The sequence below is a fragment of the Stegostoma tigrinum genome, chromosome 5 (assembly GCF_030684315.1).
Source record: "Stegostoma tigrinum isolate sSteTig4 chromosome 5, sSteTig4.hap1, whole genome shotgun sequence".
In the NCBI taxonomy this organism is placed as follows: Eukaryota; Metazoa; Chordata; class Chondrichthyes; order Orectolobiformes; family Stegostomatidae; genus Stegostoma; species Stegostoma tigrinum.
This window is the reverse complement of record NC_081358.1, coordinates 100,244,292-100,260,060: the sequence shown is the minus strand read 5'-3', so window position 1 is coordinate 100,260,060 and position 15,769 is coordinate 100,244,292.

Genomic DNA, 15,769 nt, shown 5'->3' with positions numbered 1-15,769 from the left:
CTTCCACATCCTTCTTATAATGCAGTGACCAGAACTGTACGCAATACTCCAAATGCGGCCGCACCAGAGTTTTGTACAGCTGCAGCATAACCTCTTAGTTCCGGAACTCAATCCCTCTATTAATAAAAGCTAAAACACTGTACACCTTCTTAACAGTCCTGTCAACCTGGGTGGCAACTTTCAAGGATCTCTGTACATGGACACCGAGATCTCTCTGCTCATCTACACTACCAAGAATCTTACCATTAGCCCAGTACTTTGCATTCCAGTTACTCCTACCAAAGTGCATCACCTCACACTTGTCCACATTAAACTCCATTTGCCACCTCTCAGCCCAGCTCTGCAGCTTATCTATGTCTCTCTGTAACCTACAACATCAAAATCAAGAACATTAACTACTAAAATATCTACTAATCAAAATCGAGAACATTAACTACTCTTAGGCAACCTATATAAAGGTGTGCACCAGAGGAATCACCCACCTACGCACTGATGATGTCTTCTCGACTGGAGATGAAACATTTGCAATTCATTTGCCAAGCTCGGCGAACAAACCAACAGGCAACCAATTTATCCAATCTACCAACATTTCACAGCATGTCTACAACATCCTTCATCACTATCCACAACTCCACCGACCTTAGTGTCATCTGCAAATTTACTAACCCATCCTTCCACACCCTCAACCAGGTCGTTTATAAAAATGACAAACAGCAGTGGACCCAACACCGGCCATTGCGGTACAACACTAGTAACTGGACTCCAGGATGAGCATTTCCCATCAACCACCACCCTCTGTCTTCTTTCAGCAAGCCAATTTCTGATCCAAACTGCTATATCTCCCACAATCCCATTCCTCGCATTTTGTATAATAGCCTACTGTGGGGAACCTTATCGAAGGCCTTGCTGAAATCCATATATACCACATCAACCGGTTTACTCTCATCTACCTGTTTGGTCACCTTCTCAAAGAATTCAATAAAGTTTGTGAGGCACGACCTACCTTTCACTAAACCATGCCGACTATCTCTAATCAAATTATTCTTTTATAGATGATTATAAATCCTATCCCTTATAACCTTTTCCAACACTTTACCAACAACTGAAGTAAGGCTCATTGGTCTATAATTACCAGGATTGTCTCTACTCCTCTTCTTGAACAGGGGAACCACATTTGCTATCCTCTAGTCTTCTGGCATTATTCCTGTAGACAATGACAAGTTAAAGATCAATGCCAAAGGCTCGGCAATCTCCTCCCTGGCTTCCCAGAGGATCCTAGGATAAATCCCATCCGGCCCAGGGGACTTATCTATTTTCACACTCTGTAGGACTTCTAATACCTCTTCCTTGTGAACCTCAATTCAACCTAGTCCAGTAGCCTGTATTTCAGTATTCTCCTCGACAACATTTTCGTTTTCAAGAGTGAATACTGTTGAAAAATATTCATTTAGTGCTTCCCCTATCTCCTCTGACTCCCCACACCACTTCCCACTACTATCTTTGATTGGCCCTAATCTTACTCTCGTCATTCTTTTATTCCTTAAATACCTATAGAAACTCTTAGGGTTTACCCTGATCCTATCTGCCAACAACTTCTCATGTCTCCTCCTGGCTCTTCTGAGCTCTCTCTTTAGGTCTTTCCTGGCTACCTTGTAACCCTCAAGCGCCCTAACTGAGCCTTCACATCTCATCCTAACATAAGCCTTCTTCTTCCTCTTGACCAGCTATTCCACCTCCTTCGTAAACCATGGCTCCCGCGCTCTACAACTTCCTCCCTGCCTGACAGGTACATACTTATCTAGGACACACAGGAGTTTTTCCTTGAATAAGCTCCATATTTCTAATGTGTCCGTCCCCTGCAGTTTCCTTCCTCATCCCATGCTCCCTAAGTCTTGCCTAATCGCAACATAATTGCCTTTCCCCCAGCTATAACTCTTGCCCTGTGGTATACGCCTATCCCTTTCCATCACTTGGTCTTAGGAAGAGAAGTAGATTTGATAGTAGAACCTTTTCCTTATCTAACAGCGCTGTATAACCATACAGAATACATTGATTCAAGCATGGAACTCTACCACCCAGTTCTCAACGTCAATTAGGAATAGATCATAAATATTGATCCTGCCAATAAATTCTACATTCCACAAACAAATAAAAAGAAAATAAGAGCAATGAAAGAGTTAAAGGGTAGTTGACTCTCAATCAGCTATAGCTTAAGAGTGCTTGGCACTTTTAAACATACACGACTGGAGAATGAACCTGAAGAGATGTGATGTGGTGTTTCATTACTGGTTGGCTGACATAAGAGGACTTTAGTTTCCTCATGTGTAAGAGTACTTGGCGGTCAGTGTGTATTGCTTTGATCGCTAATAACCCAGACCATTTTAGTTCATTGGGACATTGCTGTTTCTGAAATTCTGAAATGGATTCATTCTTATAAATCACAAATTTAAGTCAATTATATCATAGTGGTTCATACCTCACCATTGTAGCCATTTTCATTATTAATTGCTAGTATTTAAGTGAGATCCTACTCCATTTCACATTCACGGAGAGAATAATATTGGCGAGGTACTAAGAATTCTCTCGTAGTACTGAGGTGACAGAAGAGCATCACGTGAGCTATGATTTCACAAAGATCCATTTTACATGGGCAATATAACATTTTATGGCTGAGCAGTCAGGTTGTGAAATTGTACATCCCAACTCTGGAATTGATTTGTAGCCAAGTGTCTTTTCAGAGTTGCTGTTTTTGTGAGTGGTTGCAAATAGGAATTTAAGAAAGTGTCATTCAGTTTAATAGTGAAGTTGTTGAAATAAAAGTGCCATGTTAAATTTTGTAACTTTGGGTTAGGCTTTCTCCACATGTCATCTCAATATAATTGCTTTATGTTCTATAGTGGCGTAATTCTAAAAGCATAGTTTAATTTCATTTAATGTTGAAACACAGTATGTTTTGTTCAAGCTTTTATTTATTTATTGTTTCATTATCATGTGAACTTTCTTTCCCTTTGCTAAGACATTTAATTTACTGACAGAAACAAGAACAGAAGTTGCTGGAAAAGCTCAGCAGGTCTTGCAGGTTTTGTGAAGAGAAATCAGAGTTAATGTTCTGGGTCTGGTGACTTTTTCTCAGTTCAGAACTGATAAATGGTCACTGGACCTGAAATGTTAACTCTGATTTCTCTTCACAGACATTGCTAAACCTGCTGAACTTTTCCACCAACTTCAGTTTTTTGTTTCTGATTTACAGCATCCGCAGTTCTTTCAAGTTTATTCAGTTTATTAACAGGCTATTCTCATAGCTTTTATGATTGTTGCTGTAATACAGCAATAAAAGAAGATGGGAACTCTTTCATCTGTTTCTATAGCATAGTATAAATTGGAAGAAGACTACCAAATTATGTGACCGACAGTGGTGAAATGGTACTGTCACTGGGATATTAACCCAGAGGCCCAGACGAATTTTCTGAGGGCATGGGTTCAAACTGAAAATAGTCTCAGTAATGGTGACTGTGAAATTATTACTGATTGCCATAAAAATGTATCTAGTTCAGCAATAACAAAGTGTGGTGCTGGAGGAACACAGCAGGTCAGGCAGCATCAGAGAAGCAGGAAAGTTTAGGTCTCACCCCGAAACATCAGCTTTCCTGCTCCTCTAATCCTGTGCTCCTCCAGCTCCACACTTTGTTATCTCTCACTCCAGCATCAGCAGTTCTTGCTATTTGTAGTTCACAAATGTTGTTTAGGGAAATAAATCTGCCATCCTTACCTGCCTGGCCCTTGTGCGATTTCAGACCCAATGGAAAGTGACTGACTTTTAACTGCACTTTGGCATAGTCAAGCAAACCACCGAGAGGCTCAAAGGCAATTAGGGATGGACAACAGAATCTGGACTTGTCACTGATGCTTATATCCTATTAACTAATAAGAAATATGAGGATATACCTTTCAGAAAGTATTTAGGAATGTCGTCGATCTGAAAGGCCTACAATGATTTGATTTCATAGATAGTAAGAACTGCAGATGCTGGAGTCAAATACAACACAATGTGAAGCTGGAGGAGCACAGCAGGCCAGGCAGCATCAGAGGAGCAGGAAAGTTTGATTTGGTCTGATTTATCATTGTCACATGTGCCTGGGTAAATGTTGTTTTCCACATAAAAATTGAGGCACGTCTATATTTTGGCTTGAAAATTGAGGTAGAAACCACTTCTGCTAATCTTCCATCACTTAAATTTCCAACTAACATCCAAGTTTCCAACTACTTCTAAATGTTTTTTTGTTCCCACCATCAAATTCTCCATGCACTGTATTTAATTATATTAAAATCAGAGTGAGTGACATTACCACAGAAAATTCCAGACACAATGTTCAAGTTGTAGCAGGCAAAATTAGAATAACAAAGTGTAGAGCTGGATGAACACAGCAGGCCAAGCAGCATCAGAGGAGCAGGAAAACTGACATTTCGGGTCTCGACCCTTATTCAGAAATGGGGGAGGGGAAGGGGGTTCTGAAATAAATAGAGAGCGATGGGGAAAGCATGAATACATGAGATACTGTTTCTCTTAAAAGGGAAGGATGAGAGCTGATACAATAAAAAAACTTTAAAATTCTGAAAGATTTTGAGAGTGTATATACAGAGGTAGTGTTGCCACTACTATTCTCTGCCTCCTGTTGCCCTAGCCAGTTTTTTATCCATCTAGCTAGAACACCCTGGGCAGTTTAGGAAAATCAAAAGCAATGAAATACCTCTTACCCATCACCCCCTTAACCCTCTTAGCCACTTAACACTGATACTCTGTTTTAAGTTACACTAAAATGCTAAGTCACACTAATTTGACTAGTTTTATGTACTCCTAAGATAAGGCCTAGCTAACTCACTTGTTGAGAATGCAGTTTCAGCTGGTTCTTAATTTAGCTGCTCTTTCACTGTAAATCTTGTTAAAATCTTCCTAAAACTACAACTGCAAAAATTAAGACAACAGATTTTACGTTAATGACAATTGAAAACTTAATTCATAGAAAATAAAAATTCAGACTTTCTTCTGCAACAATTGTGTGTATTCAGTGCTCATGTTCAGTTGACAAGGGGGAAGATTGTAATGGATCAGAACTTTGGTAGAGTTTTAAGGTTTGGTGAGCACGGGGTCAGTGTCTGATAAGCCAAAATGGGCTGACACCTGGAGATGGTAAATGGGTGGTTGTTATCCACTGGTTGACTGAAGTGATAATCAGATGATGTGCTGAGCTGAACATTAATTACCCATGTAAAGGCCTCATTTATGGATAGGACACGATTGCATCAATGCCTCTTATATAATCGTATAACGGAGACGGGACGGGCAGCAGGCTGTTCAATGGATTTGCTGTGCCCTCTTGAGTTCAAACTCAGCAGCTACATTGGGTAAAATTCAGCTCAACAAAGTGTAATCACCCGCAGTGGTAACAGAAACAGAAATGTCGTGGAACGGTCATAAAGGAAAAAATTCAGGAACAATATTTGAACAGTGAAAGGGGAATAAGTAAACAATGTAAGTTTTCTGCTAATCACGGGTAAGTATCAACAGTTAGAAATGAATGAGAGAAATGAAGAATTGAATATTTGAATGAATAATATAACCATGTGTATTAGTTTGAATATGATTGCATAATAATGTCATGTGATTAACTTGGAATGTGGACCACATGAACAGTTTTGGATAAAGACAGGATGTGGTGTTGACTGGGGTAGACAAGGTCAGAAGTCACATGACACCAGGTTATAGTTCAATAGTTTTATTTGAACTATATGCCATTTTTTGATGTATACATCTACCATCCGTGCTTGAAGAAATGTTTGAACAAAACAATCGGAATCTTGTCTCCTGTAAAGAGGGAACAAAAGGTTCAACTCATCCTTTTCAAACAGCAAAGCGCAGGCTTAGAGAGAACATGCAACAAGGCTTTCATTTGCAACATATTGTATGAATACGTTCAAGGTCGTAAAGAGTAGAAGAGTTTTCCTGGCATTCAAACTCTTAATGTTCACCTGTTATTCACTATGTAATAGATTTTCAATTTGCTTCTATTTTCTGACCTTTAAAGTGGAAGAACTACATTTGTTAATCAACTAAAATGAATGTGTGCTACATTGTCTGTATTTGAAAGGTTTTCACATTCAATATTGTCATGCTTTGTGACAGTGCTATCTTTCAATTACGGATATTTGATAGTTATACAGTAGTATTTAATCTAAAAAGGAACAAATCAGACAAAGACTCTAAAAGATGAACATACAAGTAACAATTGATGAATTTTTTACATTGTGATTGAAATGTTACATTTCTTACTTCTGTGATCAATGCTGATTGTTTATTCAATTCCTTTTCTTCAATTCAACAACAACAGCTTCAATTTATATAGTCCCTTTAACAAGGTGACGTGAGAGTGGCAGTCCTTGACATCAGGTCCAAATTCAACTGAGTGTAGCATCAAGAAGCCCTGGCAAACCTGGAACCAATGGGCATTAGGGGAAAACTCTCTGCTGTTCAGAGTCGTACCTGGCATGTAGGAAGATGGTTGTGGTTGTTGGAGATCAGTCATCTCAACTGCAAAACATCTCTGCAGGAGTTCCTAGGGGTAGTATTCAAGGTCAAACATCCAAACAAAAGGTAGTATTCAAATCAAACATTCTTCAACTAATTCACCCATGTCCTTCCCTCCCTCATTTGGTCAGAAGTGGGGATGTTTGCCAATGATTGCACAATGTTCAGCACCATTTATGATGCCTCAGATATTGAAGTAGTCCACGTTCAAATGTAACAAGATCTGGACAATCATCAGCACCCTGGGGGTTGACCAGAAGCTCACCAAGACTCATCTCATAAACACAGTGGCTACAAGAGAGGTCAGAGGCTAGGAATACTGCAGAGAGTAATTCACTTCCTGACTCCTCAAAGCCTGACCACCATTAGGCACAAGGTAGAGTGTGATGGAATACTCCCCACTTGCTTGGATGCGTGAAATTTCAAAAACATTCAAGAAGCTCGACACCATCCAGGTCAATGCAGTGCGCTTGATGGGCACCATATCCACGATCATCCACTCCCTCTACCACTGACACTCAGTAGCAGCAGTGTATACTATCTACAAGATGCACTGCAGAAATTCACCAAAGATCCACAGAAAGCATCTACCAAACCCATGACCTACACCTAGAAGGATAAGGGCAGCAAATACATCGAAACACCACCACCTGCAAGTCTTCCAAACTGCTCACCATCCTGAATTGGAAATATATCACCATTCCTTCATTGTCACTCTTCAAAATCCTGGAATTTCCTCTGTCATGGCATTGTGGATCAACCTACAGCATGTGGGCTGCATAGGTTCAAGAAGGTAGCTTACCATCATCTTCTCAAGGGCAACTAAAGCTGGCATAAAATGCTAGCCACACAGTGATGCCCATGTCCCATAGGTGAATAAATATTAAGAGTAAATGTCCCATTGTATCATTTCTTCTGGTTATGAGCCATCAATGGTTTTAGTTTGGGGTAGTTTGCAGCCAACAGTCTTTTTTACTAAATACTTTGAATCAACCAGTTCAGAAATGTTATGACACACCTCTGGAGCAGGTGAAACTTGAACCTGGGCCTCCTGGGTCAGGGGTATGCGACACTCTACTGTGCCACTAGAGCCATTAGTATTCCATTGAAATATGTTTGCCACTACACTGAGCATTATCTTTGAAGAAATTCTTTATATCAGTAATTGTTGTCTCCAATGTGTGAAGTTCTGTGAACTGTTATGCTTCACTCTATTGGTCAGATTTTGTGTTTTAGCTGCTGTCTTGTTACAGCTGGGGTACCATGGTGGCTCAGTGGTTAACCATGTTACCTCTCAGTACCAAGGACCCAGTTTCAATTCCAGCTTCAGGTGGCTGTCTGTGTGGAGTTTGCACATTCTCCCCGTGCCTGTGTGGGTTTCCCCTGGTTTCCTCTCACAGTCCAGGTCAGGTCGAGTGGCCGTACTAAATTGCGCATGGTGTCCAGGGATCTGCAGGCTAGGTAAATTGTGATGGGAAGTGTGGGGTTATAAAGTAGAGGGATGCATCTGTGTGGGATGCTCTTTGAAGGGTTGGTGTAGACTCAGTGGGCTGAATAGCCTGCTTCTACACTGTAGGGATTCTATGAAATGTTTTCTTCATGTTCAAATGGATTCTATCTGCCCTGCTGATGATCACATTGTCTGGGCGAAAGGAATTCTAATCTGCAATCCTGCTCACCATATAATGTCTTTTGGTTACTAAGTCATAGTGACAGTTTGTACCAACATTCTTTATTTGTAGATATTTTCCTAATAAACCAGTTCAGAAATGTTATTACACACCTCTGGAGCAGGTAGGACTTGAACCTGTTTCTCCTGGATCAGAAGTAGGGACACTACCACTGTGTCACAACAGCCTTGTCCTCATTTCTTGATATTTTCTAATCAACTTGTTCAAAGATGTTATGGCACATCGCTGGAGCGAGCTGCATGGGCTATAGTACTTGGAGCGAGGCCAAAACATATACTGATGCCATGGAACTGAAAAGCCACAGAATCACAGAGCTGGCCAAAAGGAAACCTCTGATGAAAGAGTCTAACAGAAGAAAGTAGTTACAAGATCTTAAATATTGCAATAAGACTGTAACTTGACACATTTAGGAATTTTATGATTGTATGATCAAGACTTAAAGTCGTAAGGCCTGAGGTTTTCCCACCTGCAGCGGTAGAATTACAAGGATTCCTGTTTCTTCAAGAGCAACTAGAAGATTTCCAAACTGTCCAATCAAAACAGAATGCATTTTCCCTTCCACAAATCTTTAAGTTCAGCCTGAGGACGTGGCCTTAATAAATAATTCCGATGAAACTGTAGTTTAAGTCATGAATGTCCTGGCAATCTTTGAATTCTTTTAAATATCAAGGCCAATGTATAGATTAATATTTTGGTTCGTGCTCTGAATACTGTAGCTGTGCCTCATATAGCCTGTTTGTAATGTTCATTTTGAAGGTGAGTTCTCCTTTTCATTTTCCATGCTTCCCGTCCTGGTTTTTTTCCACCATTATTTTGCTTTTTGTCCATTGTCCATTAGGGTTTCTTATTGTAAACTGTTCCCACGGATTTGTGATAATGGCAACTGCAGATGCTGGAGAATCCAAGAGTCGCAAACCATTTTAACTCCCCCTCCCATTCCTCAGATGACTTGTCCATCATTGGCCTCTTGCAGTGCCACAATGATGCCACCCGAAGGTTGCAAGAACAGCAACTCACATTCCGCTTGGGAACCCTTCAGCCCAATGGTATCAATGTGGACTTCACAAGCTTCAAAATCTCCCCTTCCCCCGCCGCATCCCAAAACCAGCCCAGCTCGTCCCCTCCCTCCACTGCATCCCAAAACCAGTCCAGCCTGTCTCTGCCTCCCTAACCTGTTCTTCCTCTCACCCATCCCTTCATCCCACCTCAAGCCACACCTCCATCTCCTACCTACTAACCTCATCCCACCTCCTTGACCTGTCCGTTTTCCCTGGACTGACCTATCCCCTCCCTACCTCCCCACCTACACTCTCCTCTCCACCTATCTTCTTTTCTCTCCATCTTCGGTCCGCCTCCCCCTCTCTCCCTATTTATTCCAGTTCCCTCCCCCCATCCCCCTCTCTGATGAAGGGTCTAGGCCCGAAACGTCAGCTTTTGTGCTCCTGAGATGCTGCTCGGCCTGCTGTGTTCATCCAGCTCCACACTTTGTTATCCCTCAGATTTGTGTTTGTTTCTGTTCATTTGTTTCAGATCTTGAACATCTTTGTTTTATTTTACTGTTTCTACAGAACTGTATTGCCAAAGGACTCTGCCAGTTTACACTGTGGTTAGTCTTTACCCTCTTCCTTGCCCACTCTGGTTGTCCTGCACATCTTACAAACTTGGAATTGAAGGTTTTCTTGCTGTTGCTTGTTTGCACACTTTCAGATTCTACCTGAGCCTTCTTGAAAGGTAAAGCTCAGTCGTCTTTTGGACATTTTCCACAGTTGTTACCTTGAGATATTTACTAAACACCAACTGCCTTACCATACATTGGTTGTTAGTGGTTGGAGTACAGTGCTGCCAACAATCCTTCAGTACCAAATCTCAGGATGGGTCTAATTAGCAGTGGTAGAAGATGAACCAGTACTGCATATTATTGAGAAAATAGCTTAATGAATTGAATCTTAACAACTAAATGTGGCTTATTGCAAGATAGCAATGTGAAGAGTCAGGCATAATTACAAAGGCGATCAGGAACTAGTGTTAATGTGCCTGTGCCCATCTCATACCTTGTGCTAGATTGCCTCCGCTTTGCTCAGGACTGTGTGACAACATTAGAATGGTACTGCTGAATGAAATCTCCAACGTTAATGCTTTCAGAACCATTGGGCTGAAACTTCTGCTTTTTTGGCTTAAGTGTGAATTACATTGACTATTTATTTAGGGAATTTCCCACTGTGACGCCCAGAGCAATTTCATGCCTTATCTTATCAATCGCACTTCATGAGGTGCCAACTTCAGCTGTTCTTCCCACAGCGCACCATTCATGAGCAACTTGCCAATCACTAGATACCCACCAAACACAAATCTCTTTCACCCACACTATCTTTAAAAACCCATTGTGCACCCAGACAAACATTGTTGGCCTGCAGCTGCCCTGCACATTCCTTTGTGGGCATGTCCTTTGTGGGCAATGACCCAAAAGGCTTGCTGGACACGGTGATAGGAGACAGGATGCCCACATAATCCAGGACTGGCAGTAGAAGCCATGACACCGGATCCTGCTGATCTGGTTTGAGATTTCCAACTGGGTCAATGCAGTTCCAGCCATCTGGAGGAATGGCACCACCTTATCTCTGATACCTCACACTCTATGTCTGCTATTGCGCCTAGCACTCGCTAACACGCATGCTCTTCTTTTCTCAATATTACATGCAGCAACGTCCCTGCTTGCTCTCATACCCCCACTTGACTAACACCACATGCCCTCTGGTGCTGCCTACTTGCTCAGTGAGGATATTTCCCCACCTGTACCAAGAAGGGCACTTTCATCTCCCTTAATATCTGCTTTTCTCTCAATTCAAGGGGAAAACCACAATAGGACAGGAAGAGGCAAGATGAGAGGTGAATTGCCCCACATAGGGTTTCTGACATTTCATGAGGTGAGGATCCTGACGCTATTCGCCCTGAGTAGCTGATTGAATGTCTCCAACTCCCTGGACTTGTATCAGAGGCTGCCCTTGCCTCACTGTGCTGGAAACTCCAGAGTGAAACCTATCCTCACCCTGAGGCTTGCTGATAACTATGATAAGTTTCCTGGATTTATGTCTCCTCAGTGGCAAAGCAAGCCTGTTACTGTGAACCTGGTATCTCTGGCAGTGATGGGGAGGAGACCGCCTGTAAAATACCAAAGGAAAGGCATATCATAGCATGGCAGGAACACTGTGAATATCGAGGCTAGCTTAGAGTGAGTGAGTGCTAAGAGAGCAAGTGAAGAGGTCTGAAGTTGAAATGGAAGGACCCTTTTCACAGAAAGTAGTCCAATGCTGGTCTGAGGCAGTGGAACAGCTTCTCTGGCACTGCTTGGAATAGATGGACTGGACCATATTCAAGAACTCAGCGACAACCTAGATATGTGTGCCATCACCGTCATGGACTTCATTAGCAAGTTCATAGAGGACTGTATGCCAAAGAAGTTAATCCATTTTCTCCCCAGTCGGAAACCTTGATGAATCAAGAAATCCGCTACATACTAAAGGCCAGGCGTGTGGTGTTCAAGTTGGACAACCCGAACCTAGTTAGGAAATCCAGGTATGACCTTCTCAAAACCACTAGAGATGCCAGGAGGCAGAGCTGGACCAAATTAGAGGCCCAAGCTAACCACATGGACACCCGCTGCCTGTGGCAAGGCATACACAACATAAAAATGAGACAGAGCAAGATAGCTGGCAAAAACACGTTCCTCCCAATGCTTTCTATGCTCAGTTCAAGTAGAATGCCAGTGGCATGATCTCACTTGCCCTGACAGCCCTGGATGCACATGTTCCCTCTGTCACAGCTGCAAATGTCAGATCGTTCACCCTGGGAGAAAATTTGAGGAATGTGACGGGCCCAGACAGAGACCCCGGCCATGCACTTAGATCCTGTGTGGACCAGCTGTGGAGGTATTCGTTGACATCTTCAATCTCTCCTTGCTATGGTCTGACTTCTCCATCTGCTCCAAGTAGACCACCATCATCCCAATACCAAAGAAAGCACATGCAACAAGCCCCAACGACTCAACCATCCAGTGACTCTAACCTTCATAATCATGAAGTGTTTTAGAGATTAGCCCGAGCCTTCATCAGCTCTAGCCTCCCAGGCTGACTTGGATCCCAGAAATTTGCCTACCGACAAAACAAGTCCACAGTGGATGCCATTTCCCTGGCCCTACACTCATCCCTGGAACAGCTGGATAACAAGGACACTTATGTCAGGCTCCTACACATCGACTACATCTCTGCCTTCAACACCATAATCCCTACCAGGCTATCTCAAAACCCCAATACCTAGGTCTCAGCTCTGCCCTCTGCAACTGGATCTTCAGCTTCCTGATCCACAGGCTACAATCAGTGAAGATACACAACAGCATCTCTTCCACAATAATCCTCGAGACTAGTGCCCCACCAGGATGTGTCCTCAACCCCCTACTGTACTCCCCCATGCACCCATGCCTGTGTAGCCAAATTTCATATGAATGCCATCTGCAAGTTTGTTGACGACACCACCATTATATGCTAGAAATCAAACAATGATGAGTCAGAATACAGGACGGAGATAGGGAGCTTGGTGATGTGGTTCAATGATAACAACTTCTCTCTTAATGTCAGTAAAACAAAAGAACTGATCATTGGCTTCAGGAAAAAAGGAAGGGAGAGGACACCCCCTCAATGTACATTCATGGAGCTGAGGTGGAGAGGGTTGAGAGTGTCAAGTTCCTAGGACTGACAGTAACCAACAATCTATCCTGGACCTCCCACGTAGACAGGACATTCAAGCAGATGTAACAACGCCTCTTCTTCCTCAGGAAGTTAATGAAATTCAGCATGTCCATAAGGACCCTCACCAACTTTTACAGATGCATAATAGAGAGCATATTATCTGGGTGCACAACTTCCTGGCATGGCAACTGCTCTGCCCAGGGCTCTATCTGCACTTCCCTTGCTGTGGAAAGGCTTCCGAATATAATGAAAGACCACTCCCACGCAGTAATGCTCTCTTCCAACCTCTTCAATCAGGCAGAAGATACAGAAATTTGAACACACACACAAACAGGTTCAAGAACAGCTTCTTCCTTGCAGTTGTTGGATTGCTGAATGGCCCTCTCTAATTTCAAGTCTAACGTTGACCTTACTTTTGTGCACTTCCTGTGCAGTCACAGCATCACTCTGTCAAAGCACCCTATGATCTGTGTGTCCTTGTTTGCTGTGATCTGGCTGTACTACTTGCAAAATAAAGCTTTTTTACTGTGCTTAGCTACATGTGACAATAACAAATCAAATCAAATTAAAATCAAGATGCAGACTGGTCCTATCCATGCCTGGGAGCTTGGACCTCAGTTCACAGTGTCCTTGATGAAGAATTACAATGCTAGTTGCTGGTACAGCCCAAGGAACAGTGTTGAAATGCAGAAGCATCTTGTACATTGTATGCAGATGTGCTATTAGTGTTCCTGGAAGCTGGCACATGTCAAATGCCTGTGTGTGTGTGTGTGTGTGTGTGTGTGTGTGTGTGTGTGTGTGTGTGTGTGTGTGTGTGTGTGTGTGTGTGTGTGTGTGTGTGTGTTTATGTGTGTGCTCTGCCATGCTTCTGCTGGTGTCTAACATGGAGGGCCTTCAGAGCAAGCACTGAGTTGAAGTAGCTGAGAACCTTCTCTGACCTCCATGTTGGCAATTCTCAATATCCAACTTGTTCAGTGAGTTTGGTATGGTTAGAAATTGAATGCTAATAAGATGAGTTGCAGCGTGACTAAAGCTTTTATTAATCTACAATCCCCCTTAATTAGCAACTCACTGCTGCCTATTAAGAATCTTGCTTTGCCTCATGGTAAATAAAAGTATAAAAGTTGCAGTGAAATGCTCCTGATATTGAGATAGCTGTCACCAGACTTCTCATCTGATTCTGCACAAACGTTGCCATACCCCATACCCCATACCCCATACCCCATACCCCATACCCCATACCCCCATACCCCCATACCCCCATACCCCCATACCCCCATACCCCATACCCCATACCCCATACCCCATACCCCATACCCAATGCCCCATACCCCATACCCCATACCCCATACACCCATACCTCATACCCCATACCCCATACCCCATACCCCATACCCCATACCCCCATACCCCATACCCCATACCCCATACCCCCATACCCCATACCTCATACCCCATACCCCATACCCCATACCCCCATACCCCCATACCCCATACCCCATACCCCATACCTCATACCTCATACCTCATACCCCCATACCCCATACCCCATACCTCATACCCCATACCTCATACCCCCATACCCCATACCCCATACCCCCATACCCCATACCTCATACCCCATATCCCATACCCCATACCCCCATACCCCATACCCCATACCTCATACCCCATACCCCATACACCATACCTCATACCCCATACCCCCATACCCCATACCCCATACCCCATACCCCATACCCCATACCCCATACCTCATACCCCATACCTCATACCCCATACCCCATACCCCATACCCCATACCCCCATACCCCCATACCCCATACCCCATACCCCATACCCCATACCTCATACCTCATACCCCCATACCCCATACCCCATACCTCATACCCCATACCTCATACCCCCATACCCCATACCCCATACCCCCATACCCCATACCTCATACCCCATACCCCATACCCCATACCCCAGACCTCATACCCCATACCCCCATACCCCATACCCCATACCCCCATACCCCATACCCCATACCCCCATACCTCATACCCCATACCCCATACCCCATACCCCCATACCCCCATACCCCATACCTCATACCCCATACCCCATACCCCATACCCCCATACCCCCATACCCCATACCCCATACCCCATACCCCATACCCCCATACCCCATACCCCATACCCCATACCTCATACCCCATACCCCCATACCCCATACCCCATACCCCATACCTCATACCCCATACCTCATACCCCATACCCCATACCCCATACCCCATACCTCATACCCCATACCCCATACCCCATACCCCATACCCCATACCCCATACCCCATACCTCATACCCCATACCCCATACCCCATATCCCCATACCTCATTCCCCATACCCCATACCCCATACCCCATACCTCATACCCCATACCCCATACCCCATACCCCATACCCCCATACCCCATGTTGCAAAGACCACTATAAGATTGCACCCTTTTCCTTGTATAACCTTTTACCTTATGCATGCCTTATAATGCTCGTGAGGAGTACCTTGGATTGAATTAACATATTAAACATGCTGTCTGAAAGTAGCTATTGTTGCTGCAGTTTATTACTTCCACCTTCTTTAATATTTAATATGAATTTAATACTTTGACCAGAGACGCTGCACCAGAACTGACATAAGGTGAATGAATCTTGTTAAATTTTGTGTGAAATATGATGGCTCAGTGGTTAGCACTGCAGCCTCACAGCACC